Here is a 17,799-nt window from a genome sequence, read left to right as displayed (position 1 = left end):
CTTTTGGCCTAAGCTGAATAAAAACAATATTGTGAGCTGTGAGGTATTTAGAAAAGGCTGAAAATTAGTGGAATTGAATGCTATTGAGGTTAATAATACCGTAGGAACAAAAACACCCCCAAAATATGCTATTGTAGCTTTTTTATTATTATTTTTTTAAATCGAGATCCAAAACCAAAACCTGCAAGGTCGGTTTTGGCAAAATCAATACAGATTCAAAACATGAAGGAGATCTAGATCCAAAACCTAAACACAAATCCTGAAAAATGGCCTGGCATACACCCCTAATATATCTATATATACAGAGATGAGCGGGTCCGGTTCTCAGAGAACTGGACCGACTCGGATATTGCGATCCATGGCGGGACCCAAATGTGGTTCGGTTTTCCCGCCTGACTCGGATCCCAAAACGAGGCAAAACGTCATCCTCCCACTGTCAGATTCTCGCAGATTTTGGACTCTATAAAGGTCCCCAGTGTTCTGCGCAATTTCACTCCGGCTGTGGAGATTGTATAGTGCAGATGTGTCTGTGCTGTGACCGTCCAGGGGTGCTGTGTTGTAATTCCAGGAGTGCTACTGTGTTGTCAATCAAGAGGAATGGGGTTGTTTTGTCCTCTAGAGGTGCTCTCTTTGCTGTGTCCATCCAGGGGTGCTGCAGTGTTATCGGTCAAGGAGCTGGGGCTGTTTTGTCTTTCAGGTTTGCTCGCCTTACTGTGTCCATCCTGGGGTGCTCAGTCAAACTAGGGGTGCTACCCCAGTAATTTACAAAATTAAAGCTAAAATAATAAAAAATATATAATTGGAATAAATATATATATATCAGAGCCGTAACTTGGTGTGTGCTAAGTGTGCCTTGCACACAGCGCACTTGCGGTGGGAGCGCATAGTGCGCTGTGTCACATATGCCCACAGTAGCCCCCCCTCCCTCCTCCTGCAGTGTGCATGTGACCAGCAGGCAGCCGTGCGCGGAGGCCGGGAGACTGAGCGGGATGCGCCGCTGCCGGACCGGCTAAGCCTAAGGACTAGGAGTCAGGCAGCCGCAGCTCAGAGGACCACGTGGACTGGAATTCACTTCCAGCCAGCTCCCCAGCGGCCACACAGAGAGGAGAGGCGCCAATCTGTGGTGTGTGCCTTCCAGGGGGGGGGGGGGGGTGAATGAATCAGTATGCCTGCCTGTGTTGGCATCACCTCCAGCAGCAGTCCTGGCAGCCCCCCCCCCCCCCCCCCCCCCACGGGCATGTGAGCAAGTAAACTACGAATTTTGATTCACATGTCAAGAAATGTTTAATGATATATGATTTCCCCGTATGGGGGTGCAAAAATTTTGGTGGTTGTACATCTTCGGGGTATAGTATAAGCATTATATAACTTATTTACTGATTTTAGCATTATTTAATATAATATAGGTACCTTCATACTGGATGGGGAATTGTTAGCTAGATGACAATTTTTATTATATGTTATTTTTTATCATACATCTATGTATCACACGTAAATATGTTTCACTTGCTTCAATCTGGTAAATATGTGGGTCACAGATGAATGCTTTGGAATACACTAGATCGTCTTAATATGGTTATTTTTGCACTATGTAAGTTTGACTGTGTTACATTTTAGAAGTAAGTTTTAATGACACTGCACACGTATAGTGATGAATGGAGGCAGACATATTGTTTATGTTTCCATGGTTTCTCTTCCTTAGCCACAACGCGTACGCTGGACGGGCCGGCGTGACGTCACTTCCGGGGGAACCGGGAGGATGGTACCGGAAACCGGGAGACGCGATTGGAGGCGGCGGGTGGGACCGATCTTAAATAGGTATTTAAGCACTATTTGTTTTTGTATGCACTTATCCTGACGAAGGGGCTGCGTCCCCGAAACGTAGACACTGCAGTAAACAGCACCATTAAGAAGTCTCCTGAGTGCCGCCTCATTGCATTGGGTATATTCCAGAGGATTGACTCTACGAGGAAGGCACCGTGAGTAGCTACACCTGTGTGGTGGGGACCGCTGGAGTGCCTGGTCATTTTGGAGAGTATATATATATATATATATACATATATATATATATATATATATATATATATACAGTATGTAGGAAAAATATATTCTTAGAAGCTATTTAAAAAGATTTTTAGTATAAGATTTTTAGCTTATATTGGTGTGGAGAGTCATAGAGGAGTATCCAACGCATTTTGTCAGTCTGACTTCATCAAGGGGTAGCATTCAAGTAAGCAGGACTGATATTTATACCTGCTAGTGTTAAGGATTCAGGTTGTGACACCATTTCTTGTTAAATACTAATCCATGGGGGGCGTGGCCTAGCAGCCATTGTGGACAGACACACCGGGTCTGAGCTCTCCTCACACCCTGTATTTTGACCCTGACTGGCACTTCTCCGAGGACTTATATCTGTCTCCTTAACTTCCTGGGGCTGCCTGCTGCCTCTCGTGGATACGGGAGCTGGTCCGCTCCCTCTCGCGATTTGTGGCCTGAGACACTGCTGGAGGCCGGGGACCAGAGTTTGGAGGCCCGGGCTGCTGCTGCGGGACTGGACGGGGACGCGCGGGTCCAGGCGCCGGACTCCCCTTGTCAGAGTGCCAATCGCGGAACTCCGCTGGAGGCCGTGGATTTCCTCACCTATGCGCTCACAGCCGGAGGAGTGTGGCCGGGACCAATGCTACTGCCAGTGCGCTGGTAAGGAGAGGATCCGCACCCGCCGCTACCAATATCAACGGAGGGGGAGACGGCCCCCTGGCGCACAGAATGAGGCGCCTCCCAAGTGCTGTGTAGTGGGTCAGTGGCATAGTTTGCTTTACCCACTCTTGCTGGCTGAGTGGTTTCACTGGTTTAAAGAACTTTATTGGCATTTACCTCTCTTCAACACTTGTGGACTTATATACAGTTTTTGTCTCTAACTTTCATTATAAAGGTTCTCTCACAGCTTTTTACTATAGTATTACTGTGTCTACGAGAGCCCCATCTTGTGACCGTCTGGAGGTACTATGCCAGTAATACAGCTTATTTGATCTACTGATCTTTCAGCACTGTTTCTGCCTGCACCCCTCCTTTATGTGGTTCTATAATTCCCAGTGTGAAAACGACTTACATCTGCATTGCGAATGTGATACGATACAAGATGTCTACTAGATCATGATCATGTGCACATTTTAATGGGGTGAAAATGATGCGTGACACCTCTCTTCACATGTCAACTTCAATTTTTTCTTGAACATATGTGAGGTATTTTTTTTGATGGCCTTATGACGAAGAGACGTGGAAATAAAACATCTGCAGCTACCCCAGTCAAGTTCAAGTCATCCGCTGCTTTCCTTAATCTCTTTGGAGCTCTGTCCTCTGCTGATGGCGCCCGTCCAGCCCTAACCCCTCCAGCCATGGCTTCTGAAGGCTCAGAGGGTTCTGGTACTCCGGAGAACCACTCTCCTTCCTCACAAAAACATGCTCAAGTAAGACATACAGAGATTGTTGATATCTTAAATCACCTCCGCTCCCTTCCTACCAGACAGGATCTACAGCAGGACCTGCAATCCCTGGAACTGAGAATACAGGAGGAAGTCAAGATCCGCCTGGACTCTATTCAGTCAGATCTAACTCACATAGGTAACCGGGTGGCTGTGATTGAGGATCATAATGAGCAGTTGGACTCCAAATTAACTGACGCTGATGCAGTAATCAATCGCCAATCTCATCAACTACTTGATATGCAGATGCAACTAGATGACGTGGAAGCGGGGCATCGTAATAATCTGAGAGTCCAAGGAGTCCCAGAGGATGTCCCACAAGAGGGTATAGTCGACGTCCTTACGAAAATATTTAATAAGCTGTTAGAGTCGGACCCTAATGAGGAGATTCTGTTTGACCGTGCCCATAGGGCCTTGCGCCCCAAAGGACTACCTACGGATCAACCCAGGGACATTATTTGCCGTCTCGATTATTTTACAGTTAAGAAGCAAATCATCCAACGAGCACGCCGAGACAAGGAAATCGACTTTAATGGCAACGCCATCCTGATATTCCAGGATCTTTCTTTGCACACATTGCAACAGAGGCGTTCACTTCATCCGCTTAGTGATGAACTCCATAAGAAGAACTTAAAATTTAGTTGGGGATATCCTCTCAGTATTCAAGTCATGCATGACGGGTCTACCCATATGGTACAACAGCCGGAAGATGTCCCAGCATTTGTTCTTCCTTAGGTCTCCCTTCGGTGACCCTACCAAACTGGATGGACCTTGCCTATATACCATTGTCCAGGAAAGAGAGGTGGCAATCCTCCCGTACCTCCAGAAGAAGAAGACGAAACTCCCAGGCTGCAGAGGATACCGCAGTTCCTTGAATTGTACCTGCCACAGTCTGTATCTTTACCTTATATATTGTTTAGCCTTTTTGAGCGATTGTCGACTCCTTCCCAGTTGACTTGGTTGAGGGTGTTGTCTTTCCATTTACTGAAAGGTCTTGGACTTTGTGAGTTGGGAGGGTTGTTGCTTCTTTATTATTGTATTTGTTTCATTAGCATGTTGGACAGGCTGTTTTCTAACCCTCCTCCTCTCCCATCCTTCTCAGTTTCTTACTATAATTACTTTCCATGTTTTCTTGACTGACGCTAGTTCTGTTATGTTCGTTATAAGGTCATTTACCTCGCTCACAATATACTTCATTGTTGATCAGAGAAATGTTTGTTATTATACTGTTTCTTCCCTTTCCTATTTGGTTCCTGGGGACTATAAGGAACATATTGGTGTCACATATCACCGTTACCCCCAAGAAACTCCCCTTTCTCTGTTATGTATAGGTTGACTATGGGTCCAAGAGAGACCTCCATAGCATCTCCAATGGAGGATACTTGGTCTCGGAGCCCCCACTGCCAGCCTCTGAGACAACTTTCAGATGTTTCCCTGTTATAATTTTTGACGCACTATCTTTACGGTAGACTACTCTCTGTCTTCTCTCTGTCTTCTTCATCTATTCCTTCCTGCTCTTCCTCATTTTAAATTTTCTTCCCCTCCCCTCCTTCATCCAGGCGGATGAATGCGGTATCTTCTGCATATTTTACGCAAGTCTCTCATTTTTCCTATGGCTAAGTTACGGTTAATTTCCAACAATGTTAAGGGCCTTAACATTCCTGAAAAATGTTCACGTTTGCTACATACGTTACATATGGATAACATAGATATAGCTTTCCTACAAGAGACGCACTTCAAAAAGAGATCTGCCCCGCGTCTGATTTCCCGGTATTATACAACAGGTTTTTTTTTATAATTTCACAGGTGCCAAGGCCAGGGGGGTCGCTATCATGTTTTCCAAACATCTGCAACTGTCCAACATACAAGAGGTCCCAATTGGTGATGGTAGAGGTCTGCTAGTAAAGGCAACTATTGCATTGCAGCGGTATACCTTTGTCAACTTGTATATGCCCAACCAGGGTCAGACTCGGTTCTAACGCATGGCCTTAGAATCCATAGAATCTCACATCGACGGGAGGCTGGTAGTTGGGGGCAATTTTAATTGGGCCTTGGAACCACTCCTGCATACTGCCATAGGCTCCATGCGATCCTCATTTAAGGAGGCAAGCCGATTTAGGAAAATCTTACACAAATTCCAACTAGTGGACTCTTGGAGGTTATTGCATCCTGCAGAGAGGGATTACACCTTTTTTTCCCCTCCACACAACACGCACTCACGTATAGATTATTTCTGTGTGGGTCATTCTTGTCTGGATGCAATGCTAGAAGCTACGATTGGTCAGATCACAGGATCAGACCATGCTCCCATTACCCTGACTATACGAGTTGATTCGGTGGGGCCTCGGGAGTGACATTGGAGGCTAAACGACCAACTTCTTATGGATTCTCATTGTAGAGCCCAACTTCTGGGATTTATAGATAATTATGTTACCTCCAATGTGACTGACGATGTTTCCCTGATGTTAATTTAAGAAGCTCAGAAATGTGTTATTAGGGGACATTGAATCCAGTTGGGAACCTATCTCAAGAAACAGAAAATGGAGTGCAGGGAGTCCCTTTTGTATAAAATTTAAGTGTTGGAGCTAGCACACAAAAGCTGTGGGGACTCGGATGTCTTTGTACAGCTTCAATCCACCAGGACTTCTCTGAATTCTCTGCTAAATGTGGAAGTTAAGAGGGCATTTAGGCGATGTAAACATACTTATTTCCGATGGGGTAATAAAACTGGGAGGATGCTGGCTAGGGCCCTCTGTGCACAGAGGTCTCTGACGTATATTCCAAAAATGAAAGATGCCTCGGGACTTGTCCGTACTACGGATGAGGAAATTTCCACCATTTTCCATGACTACTACTCAAAGTTGTATAATCTCACCCAGTCCCATTCAGACTCGACTAGATCGACTCGCCAAAGTGAAATTCATCAATTTTTAGAACCTATTCAGTTTCTGTCTCTTCCTGAGGCGGTGACACAGGTTTTAGATTCCCCATTTACGGAAGAGGAACTAAAATATGCCATTAAGACATCCCATGAGAAACAGAAAAAGCCCAGGACCTGATGCCTTCCCGATAACCTACTATAAATCCACGGTGTCACCCCGGACCCAGTTTTTAACCCAATCCCTTGCTGCACATATTGTTGTAATCCCGCTGACGAAATTTAAAGATTGGAACTTTTAAGAACACCACCAACCACGTTCGAAAAACTTTGTATGCAATTGCATCCTCCCACACATATTATCTTTATAATTTACAAATTCTCTTGCCAGCAATGCTAACCTCTAGTCCGAGTTATCAAGATTTATGGGATAGAGACTCTTCACTTAAAAGGATTAGGATAAACTGGAATAAAACTTACCAAGCAGCTAGTGTGTGCTCATCTAGTATGGATGTAGTGGAGACCCAATATAAACTTCTCTCCAGGTGGTACCGATGCCCAAATATTGTTCATAAGTTCTGCCCTGGTATGTCTCCTCTATGCTGGAGATGTAATGAGGAACAGGGGTCTTTGATCCATATCTGGTGGGACTGCCCTAGAATCCTTCCGTTTTGGGATGGTATAAAAAGGTTTGCTGCAGAGATTATGGGCATTCCTATTCCCTCAGGCCCTGACTTCTGGTTGCTGTCCCACTCAGACATACCTACAGTATTTCAGACTATAAAAGGTCTTTACTGAGACACATCAGTAATGCAGCCAGAGCAGTGTTACCAGTTCACTGGCGCTCCCCCTCTCCGCCTACCTTATGGGATTGGTGCCAACGTATGGACTTCTATATGTCTATCGATGATATATACTATTCTACTCCAGAGAAGCATGGAACATACGTAGCTATTTGGCTTTGTTGGATGGAGTTCAGGCTATCTCCCTCTTCTAAGGCCTTGGTACCTGTGTCCTCTCCCCAACTTGGTTAGTCTTAGCGAGACGTAGTTTTTGAAATGACCACTGCTGAAACAACTACCCCTTAATGTTCACCTTTCTTAGTCGGTTAGAAGTTTTGAAAGATATTCTAGAGTGTTTGTTCGGCCGGATGAATACCCTTCTTTCTTTTAGTCTACCCTTTCTTTGTCCTTTCTTTCTATACTTTCCCATTCTGTGATCTTCTACTTCTCTTCTCTTTTCTTTCTTTTGGAACAATAGACTATCTGATGCCTCATTTCATATGAGTCTACTGATCTTTATTGTTGAGGCTTAAGCTTTTACCGATCACAGGATTATGTATGTCAATGTCCGTCTTGCTTTCGGTTACTCCCTAAAGATGTTTTGTGTCAATATACTGTATGTGTCTTACCGTGACTCTTTTTGTTCTGTGATAAATACTGAAAATAAAGAATTTATAAAAAAAAATACTAATCTATTAAATAATAACTAATTTTTTATCTGAAAAACAGTGGAGCTGGTTCATAGTGTGATAAAGAAGCTGTAAGGGAATTTGCAAAACGAGCATTAAAAACATTATAAATGACTAAAGAAAGTCCATTTTCTTAATTGTTACTACTTCCGCCACATTTCCTGTGTCAGCGGCTATGTACTGCGCATGCGCGTTCGCCCCGCTTCCGGTAGCTGTGTACACACGATGGTCATCCCCACTTACGTCCACGGTTAATAGTCTATCTGCCCCACTTCCGGTGCGGCTTCTCGCGGCGTCCTAGTGTCATTCAGCGGCGTCATAGGGTCACAATGGGATTGCTGCTTTGTACACGCCCTCCTCTGTTGCTTATTCCGGCGGCCATTTTCATGAGGACCACAATTGCAGGCACCGATCATTCTGTACAGAGGCGCAGCTCATAAAAAATATATATAAATAAAAAAAAGTACTTGTAGTGTAATTTATTTTATGCTTAGATATAGTTATTAAACTCATAAAGTAGGTAAATAAGAGTAACATAGATTATAGTGTGATATATAGAAATATATATTTACAATATATATATATATATATATATATATATTTATATATATTGCTATACCATAGTGTACTATACTATTATTTTTCAGTGACACCGCTGGTCAGACCGCAGTGTGTCATACAAGTATTGTGTGGCACTGTAGGTGGTCCGTCCCCAGGTGTGCTGCGTTGTCTATCCAGGCGTCCTCTGTCAAACTAGGTGTGTGACCCCAGTGTAAAAAAAAAAAAATTAAAGCCACAAATAGAAATGGGAAAAAAATTAAAATAAATATATATGCTATACCCCATGACTTGCAACATAGGAATAAAGGAAATTGTAATACATGTAAAAATAATAACATTTCCGGAGACAAATCTTTAAAATCCAAGTTTGTCCCTAGAAATTAGAGGTAAGTAACAGCTACAGTTTATAGTAATCATATATGGCATATTTCTCGTCTTGGAAAATATTCTCTATACTGTATACTGTAATGACTAAATATGGGTCTTTCTTGCTGCTTTTCATGTGCCATATATAATTTTATTCTCTAACCCAGGCGTTGTCTCCCCTGTTTTATTTTCCTAATTATTTGTGGCCCCATAACTTATATACTAATGAAAGCAGTATGTTATGTTATATGAAGCAGAGCTTGATACCCTGCTGGGATGTTTCTGGAGGCCTAGGTCTGAAATACTGCACAATAAATTGTACTGGATGACAAATTGAGTCTGTGCTATTTATATGCAGATTGTGTTTAAGTAAAACATTTCCTAAAATATCACATGAAAAACACCCACAATTTGTTGCAGTAAAAACCACAAGAACATCCGTGAAACACAAGATCTGGAGAACCTTTTATCCTCTAGAACAAGGTCAGGGGCTGCTCGGCAGATTTATATTTTATACAAGTTGCATTGTATACATTTTGTGAAGGGTACTATGGTACATTTTGAAAGTTAGGGGGCAATTCAATTGTTGCTGCTGACAGGCATGAATGTCGCAGGCACCCATATTTCTGCTCACACCCTGCTAAGGTGGAGAGCACAAAACCGTGAAAAATCTGTGTTTTTGCGCCCAAACGGTGACAAGTAATGGGTCGCCACAGCAGTCACGCCCAGTTGGAGCACCAATTGAATAGCTCCATTGGGCGCCCATTATTTAGAGCTCCCAGAAAATCATTTGAATCTCCCCCATAAAGTACAGTACAAAAAAGAATATACATATTTAGTTTATGGAACAAAAAAAAATTGCGTTTCGGAGTCACAAAAGGCTGCTGACAATTAAATGAATCATCATCTCTAGCAGGTATAGCTGTGTTCTTTTTTTCTAATTACTGTTACTATTTACTGCAAAGTATGCATTAAGACCATTATGCAGATCACATGCTGCCCATTCAATGATTACAATATCGGGCATGTTCTTTCTGTGCTCTCTCAGTCCCTCAGGTGAATGGAAGTGGTTTTGTCGTGATCTATTTTTGCATACATTTTCTATGTTAAAAATAATTATAAAAAAACCAAAACCAAAATAAAGCCACCATCTTAAGTAGCAGGTACTCTGAAGCTGGCCATACTTGCTGATGTTGCTACACCCAGAATTCACCAGATACTATTGTTTTTGTGGTCTGGCCTTGATCAACTGCTTCACAGTATATTGTCATTAGCCAACCATCTTGATCCCGATATGCTGACCGGATTCCAGTTTGATAGCTTGCTATACATGTGAAGTTGTCGGGCCAACTTAACAAACAGGGAACATGTGACCAGCTTTATACTTGGTGCATAGAAGAGTTTTCCCACACCATGGTTGAAGAGCACTTGTTCATCCTGGTAGAGTCCTGGTGAAGTACACAATGATAAAGTTTATACTTCCGGTCTGGCAGTGTTTCTCGGAAACAGGTCTTATATGTCTAGTGGTGTAACAGAGTTGATCAATAGGAGGCGCAATCTCACAGTGCTCCGTCCTTGCGCTATCGCACCTACAGTTGAAGGCCACAGACGCCTAGCTTCTTGTTCCCAGCCTCCTCTTCTGTGACGTCAAGACATCATTTGCACAGGGTGGCAGGGGACAGCCTGGGGTGAAGATGTACCCTAGTCCGGCACTGGATGCAATCAAACTCTTGGTCCTCTGTCAGTTGTTGTTGTGTAAAAAAGCTGCAAAGTTACAATAAATTATAGATACAGTTTTCTTTCTCACAACTCTTGGCTGCTTGATGGGACACTTTGTAGACTTGTAACGGGAGCAAATACCCTCTAAGGCCACTCCTTCACTATGTTCTGTGCGCCATGCTTTAACACTTTCAAAACAACTGATTATATAGCATAAAAAACACAAATTACTCTGCACACACATGTTTCAGCGTGGATTAATCCTCATTTGTCAGAATGCACTGCAAGCACAGACAGTACCTTTTAGTGCTGTGTTACATTCAGTCTGTAATTTAATATACAGTAGTCCGCCCTATAGAATACATACATACTGGTGACAGAGTTCTTCTGATGGCCATGCCTGCCAGACTTTGCACTCTTTTTATACCATCCACTCATTCTTTCAGCTACAATAAAGTTACTGCATATATATAAAAAAACGCACTGTAGAACTTCTAAGCTTTTTGCATTCCGTTGTTATTGCACAAGCTCAACTTTCAGAGTATATTACTTCTCTTTATTGATCACTGACATAGTTTTAATTTACAGTTGCCTAATGGAGACCCCCACTGATGTTTTTTGAGAAAGACATGTAATTTAATGCCTTCACTTTGCAAAGCTGTGCATTGTTTGTCCCGTGGCAGCAGCAAAGGTCCAAGGTTGCTTGTTCAGTCCCCACACACATTTGAATCTGAAAAAAATACATGCCTCTGACGTCTCACCTATACCCTGTGCAGTCTCCAAAGCTCTCTGCATCAGATTTGATGCTTCACTAAGTAAATCGCCTCTTCCCAAGCAAGGGGCCCTCACTTTCACATGTGCTGTAATATTAATCGTTTCCTGGTTTATAATATATTAGAGCCCAGATAATGGTAATCATTAGACCCTGTGCTTCCAAAGTCATCTACTTTCAGTCCTTCCGTTGTGAGGAAATGAATGAGAGTTTATGATGTTTTTCTTTTTTGCGATTACGTTTTTTTTTTAAAGTTAACTCTATCATGACTCTATAGTTTCAGGTAGCAGAGCAAAATGTTTTTTTATATTGATTTTCTTACAGAAACTAAATATATTGTAAGAATGAATTCATTATTTTCATGACTATCCAGTAAAGGTAATTTTGGGCCTGATCCTGGGTAGCAGGCAGTTGTCGATGTTTTTTTGTATATGCGCATTTACCTAAGTAGCTAAAAGGTTGCACTGCGCATGTGTCCCACTGTGTGTGCCTACAGTGTCGCAGTCCTGTATGACACACACAGAGAGTCTAATTCATTATTGGATACAGTTGTCTACTCAGGTGCGATTTTGTAGGCCACGGCCTTTCTAATCATCGCAAGTGAAACTGCCACCCAGAAAAGAAGATAGATGCACAGGTGCGTGCAATGGTTGCGTCTAACGAAGCACCAATCGGCATAGTTGTGTCTAAAGAAGAACAAAGTGAGCATCCCAGTCCTTGCACATTTGCACAGCTGTACACCAGGGGAAGGGCTTTTACTAACATTAGCATAAAATTGCAGATGGGACTGCAGCAAAAGATGGAAATACACATGCCGCTCTGTCCAATCAGATTCTTTGAGATGATTTGAACTTCGAAGGGTACATGGGAGCTACTGTAACATTTGCACTTCAAGGGACCTATTTATCAAGAGGCAATTTAGTCATCCATGCACACTACAGTATGTAATCCAGATTTGAACCCAGCAGTATGGTAATAGCATTTCATACTTACCTTCTCTCCTGGAAGTTGCAGAAGACTCCCCAGAAGAGTAGGTGGATCCTGCCCGCTTCCTAATGAAGAGAGTAGGGTGGAAGTTAATCACTGGAATTGCGGCGCTTTATGGAGGGGGTGGAGCTAAGTGATGCAAATCATGTCATTTTAGCCCCACCCCTCCCCGTGGACCCGCGAATCGTGTCATTTTCCCATGATGGGGACGGGGCCTGATGACGTGAGTCCAGCTCTACCCCCCAAAGTGGACAGCAGCGTTTCCTCTCTGGGCTTTTCCCATAGAGGAGATAGAAAAGTTGACAGGTACAGTATGTTCTCACTTTACTTTTCACTCTTTCCCAGGACAGACTCTCCCTGCAAGAGAATGTTCATAAATAGCCCAAAAATTTGAATTAGTATTCCTGCAATACAGGATAATAGAAATCACAGTTTTTGGGTTACAATGCGGATCATCATAATTAGACCCCCTACATTTTGCCCGTGGCCTGATTCTGGTATGTAGACCAGTCTCTCAGTCATACATCCTATAGCATGCATCCCAACATTGCCAGGTATGAAAGAGGGATCTCGCTGCCAAGAAGAGGGCGGAGCCTCATGATGCAGAGTCTTGTGGCAAGCCCCCATCTCCATCAATGTGGGGGCGTGTCCAGCACTCCAAGATGCTGGGCTGCCCCCAGGCACTCCATTTTGTGTGAATAGATGCCATGCACTACGCGCTGCTTCTATTCTATTCAGTGTCGGACTGGGGCATGTAGGAACTAAACTTGAGTCAATTGTTTCCATAGGCAGCATTTTTCTGCGCCAATTTGTGTGGTTTTCAAAACAATTCCTTTTTTTTGCATCAAGTTTAGTTCCTACTACAGATTTGTCAACCCACATACCTCCAGGCAGCACTTCACACACAGGTTGCTCCTTAAAGTCATGTTCTCTTGTAAAGATCAGAGAAATGCCATATTGGAGCAAGCATTTGGGATACAGTCAACATATAATGACCTTCATGATGACAATGTAGAAGGGATGATGAACAAACTATCATCAGTTTTAATCAAAGAATGTAAGATCTGGTGGGAGGTTATGACCTTGGAGAACTATGTAGTGGAGAATCTAATCCCCAGAGGTCTCAAAATCAATAAAACCTCTTCATTCACTTCAACAAATGAGGATTTCAAAAAGGAATGGGATGACATTGTAAAAACATGCTCCCTTTCCTTGATGAAATTAATTATTAGAGAAAGGAAGAAAGAATTAGAGAAGCTTGATGGGGAAATAGCTATTTATAAATCCCTAGTCGAACCATATGCCAACTCCAGCGATTATAAGTCCCTGGAGGAAAAAATAGAATTAAGTTTAAAGAAAACACAAAAATTACTTATAGAAAAAAAAGTGAAGAAATATCAAAGAGATAAGAACGATAGTAGAGAGCAACAAGATTGAAAGATCAAGAGGAAATATTGGAAGAGGACTCACAAGATCCGACACCGATAAGAAGACCCCACAGAACAGCTAGGGGATCTAGACCATCAGCACTTAGTGGAGGAAGAAAAACATTTAGGGAGAAAAGCCCAGTGAATTACACACCAGAAATGGGGATACCAAGATCTACATCAAGACCCCAACGACGTGAATCTGTGATGGAACCCAATTTTAGTAGAACCTACAGGGATCGAACACCAGAATGGAGAGGGGTACAATTTAAATAACCCAATGGTAGGGTAGCCCACTCTAATAGAGAGCCTTTATCCTATACCGATCAGTTTTCCCCTCTTAAATACCCAAGACGCTCCACACGTTTTTTAGGGAAGGACAGACCACCAGTCAGGTACAGATAACTTGTAAAAAATATAGAGGTAAAAGAGGAGGAAAGAAAGAGCCGTACATTCTGAAAGTAAGGAAAAGGAAGAGAAAGAGGAAGAAAAAGACAAAAGAACCATGCAGAATTATTCCCAAGGTCAAAATTTTCAATTTAAGTTCTCACATTCTTACGGAATGTGAAAGGTCAGTACTTGAAAAAGGACTGAAATTCGCCCCTAGTCATATTCCTGATACATTTGATATGTATTTGGATGTCCAAAGATTTTTACGAAAATTGACCCTAAAGAAATTTTTTGCAAACCAAGAAAACCTTAATGGGGAATCAGAGTCTTCAACAACCCCATTTAGGCCTAAATCAATTTTGTTTATTGAGACCTTTGGAGCACTAGTTGTGGAGGAACTGGAACAAATTAAGAAGCAGGATAATAAAAGGTCCAACCTCATGTTCAAGGAATGGAAAGCTTTACAAGATCTCAAAAAGGACACATCCCTGGTCGTAAAGCCGGCAGATAAGGGTGGGGGAGTGGTACTAATGGATGTCACTAAATATGAAGGAGAAATCATGAGGCAATTGAATGACATGACCACATATTGAAGTCTTAGAAACGACCCAACAGATATAACGATCTCAAAACTAAAAACATTGGTTGATTCCTATGAGAAAAATGGGACTATCAATACAAAAGAAGCAAAATTTATTGTGAATGAAACCCCGACAACACCTGTTATTTATGTGCTCCCAAAAGTTCACAAAGATACCAACAACCCCCTGGGGAGTCCTATAATCTCGGGAGTAAACTCCATCACGGCCAATCTGTATAGATTCATAGACAGCTATTTGCAACCACTAGTGGTAGTGAATAAGTCCCATCTAAAGGACACAAGAGATTTTTTTAACCCTTTTGGATAAATTTGAGTGGGAGGAAAACTATACTCTGGTAACTGCGGATGTGTGCTCACTCTACACCATAATTGACCATGTACAAGAGGTAGAAGCGGTAAAACGTTTCCTCGATCTTTTGGACCTGGAGAAAAATTTGCAAAAGTTAATTTTAGAAGGGATCAATTTTATATTAAATAATAACTTCTTCCTATTTAGAGATCAGTTCTATGTGCAAAAAACCGGAACAACAATGGGCACCAGGTTCGCGCCAAGTTATGCCAACCTGTTTATGGTGGCATGGGAATTGGACAACATTTGGTCCAATAATCCCTATGGCGCGAACCTGGTGACCTATGTACGGTACATAGATGATATATTTTTCATTTGGAAAGGAAATAGTGATACTTTGGAGGATTTCTGTACAGGTCTCAACAACAACAACAGAATTATAAAATTGAGTTTTGAGACCTGTAAGGAATTAATAAACTTTCTGGACATTACGGTTTATATAGAAGCTGGCAAAATGAACACCAGAACCTATACTAAACCCACTGACTCCCAATGCTATATTCCAGCAGACAGCTGCCACCACCAGAATTGGTTACAATCAATTCCGGGAGGTCAATTCAAACGCATAAAGAGGAATTGTACGGATGATGCTACATTTCAGATTCAAGCTGGTGGATTAGAGGAAAAATTTATAGCAAGTGGATACACTAAACATAATGTAGAAAGAGCGAGAATCAATACAGACCTTATTCCGTGCCAGTAACTTTTGAAGAAACAAACCAGACAGTCCACACAAGAGAAGAGATTTGAATGGGCCTTTATCACAGAATATGGTACACACCATATACAAATAGAAAAAATCTTTAGGAGGCATTGGAAACTGCTAAAAAAAGATCCAGTAATTGGTCCATTGGTGCCAGACAAACCGGTCCACATATACCGGAAAGCACCAAATATCAAATCTAAGTTGGTATCAAGCTCTCTCAGTAATTCATAAACATCCAAAAGTTTTATCAAAAGGATTTTATAGATGCTTGAATTGCATGAGCTGTAGGAATACAAAAGGGGACAATAAAATTAATGAGATTTGCATTAATAGCCAGATTATCAAAATTTCAGATTTCATTACATGTGACACCAAGAACGTGTTGTATGCCATCGGCTGTAGCTGCGGTCTGTTTTATATTGGCCGCACTTCACGCCCTTTAAAGATCCATTGGGGGGAACATATTCGAAATGTGAAGAAAGGGTTAATTACACACTCACTGTCTGCCCATTTCAAGGAACACCATAACTGTTCCCCATCCGAGATAACGGGTTTTTATGGCCTTAAACATATTAAACCAAGTCTGAGGGATAAGGATATAGCCTCAGCACTAGCAAAGGCTGAAATGAGACTAATATACCAATGCAAAACCTTGTCCCCAAAGGGTCTCAACTCAGATTTTGAATTAAAGTGGTTTTTATGAGCTGGCTTTATGATCTTTTGATATGACATGTAAAAATAATTTTTTCTTGTGTCTCCTTTTGTTTAAGAAATAACCTCTTTTTTTGTCTTTTGTTTTATTTATGATCTCCATAACGGCTTATGATGGGCCACATGAATACTTCTGAAATATATATGAATGAATCCTCGGGATTTGGTCTCACAGAACGAATAACAAAGGTGTCCTGGGTTTGACAACTACATTCCCCACAAGCCACGGCGGTGAAAACTCAGAGGATAAAGGAGTTTTAAGGAGGATGTCTTCTCATGACTGCACATGCGTAAACTACGGATAAAGGACTACATTTCCCATAACACCATCGGTATGGACGCATTCACGAACTACTAAGGAGGAACTACATTTCCCAAAATACCTTGCGCCGGACCAGTGCGGGAAAGCATTTCCGGTTCCGGCTTATGATTTGAAATGTAAGGGGCAAGAACGTTACATATAGATAGGGACCCAAATAGGATTCCTATAGAATTCATCTGGCTCATTTATTTGCTGTGATAAAATCGTCAGAATATTGAAAAGAACGTGCACATAACATGACATACTGGGCATAAGGACGCATGCGCGAACTACCAGGGAGGAACTACATTTCCCAACATACCCTGCGCCGGACAAACGCGGAAGAGCATACCCGGTTTTGTTTTATGATTCTTAATGGAATGGACAATAATATTACATATAGATAGGAATAAAACATACAGTGTTATTCCTACAGCATTCATTTAGTGAATTTGATGCTATGATGAAACATTTAGGATAGAAAATGGAGAGTGTACAATCCCATTTGAACTACATTGCCCAGAATTCATTGTGGTAATGGAAACGAGTATATTAACAAAGTGTGTTTTAAACCAAATATATAGCATCATTTCAAGAAGGACTGGCAATATCGGAACACCAATACTGGACTTAGATAATTGATGATAATGAATTATGCTGCATTTATCGAATTTTTTAATTGTTTATGTATTTGTGGCAGGGAATGACATCACTTCCTACACATCAATTTCCTGTTAGAACATCATTGGCTACTGGTACCATAAATATCTGGCTTCCCACACAGCAGGTCATGTCTTGACAAAGGTCGAAGGACTGAAACGCGTCAACAGACTGCTGTGTGAGTAGCCATTTTCAATAGTGATATACCACGGATATTTTTTTTTATTTTTTTTTTACATTTTAAGTTTGTTTTATGTTGGAATTCATTAGTTTCCTTTGAACATTTTTTGAATTACTTTTAATTGCTTTTTGCACATTTATATGTTCTTGGATCTATGTACATGTGCCTTTTGAGGAACGAATAAAATTAAAAATTTTTGGAGATTAAGAGCTCTCTGTGGATCCCGGCTAGAAATAT

General features: G+C 41.8%; 1 long non-coding RNA gene across 1 annotated transcript; it reads left to right on the top strand.

Annotated features, from left to right (window-relative positions):
• Positions 1 to 1,711: 1,711 nt before the first annotated feature.
• On the top strand, positions 1,712 to 17,591 carry LOC135058139 (uncharacterized). Its single transcript, XR_010244631.1, has 3 exons — positions 1,712 to 1,818; positions 9,179 to 9,241; positions 16,596 to 17,591. It is a non-coding gene; the product is annotated as an uncharacterized LOC135058139 (long non-coding RNA).
• Positions 17,592 to 17,799: the final 208 nt, after the last annotated feature.

This window comes from Pseudophryne corroboree, chromosome 3 (assembly GCF_028390025.1).
Source record: "Pseudophryne corroboree isolate aPseCor3 chromosome 3, aPseCor3.hap2, whole genome shotgun sequence".
Taxonomy (NCBI): domain Eukaryota; kingdom Metazoa; phylum Chordata; class Amphibia; order Anura; family Myobatrachidae; genus Pseudophryne; species Pseudophryne corroboree.
The sequence above is the reverse complement of the archived record's forward strand: the minus strand, read 5'-3'. Positions and strand labels throughout refer to the sequence as shown.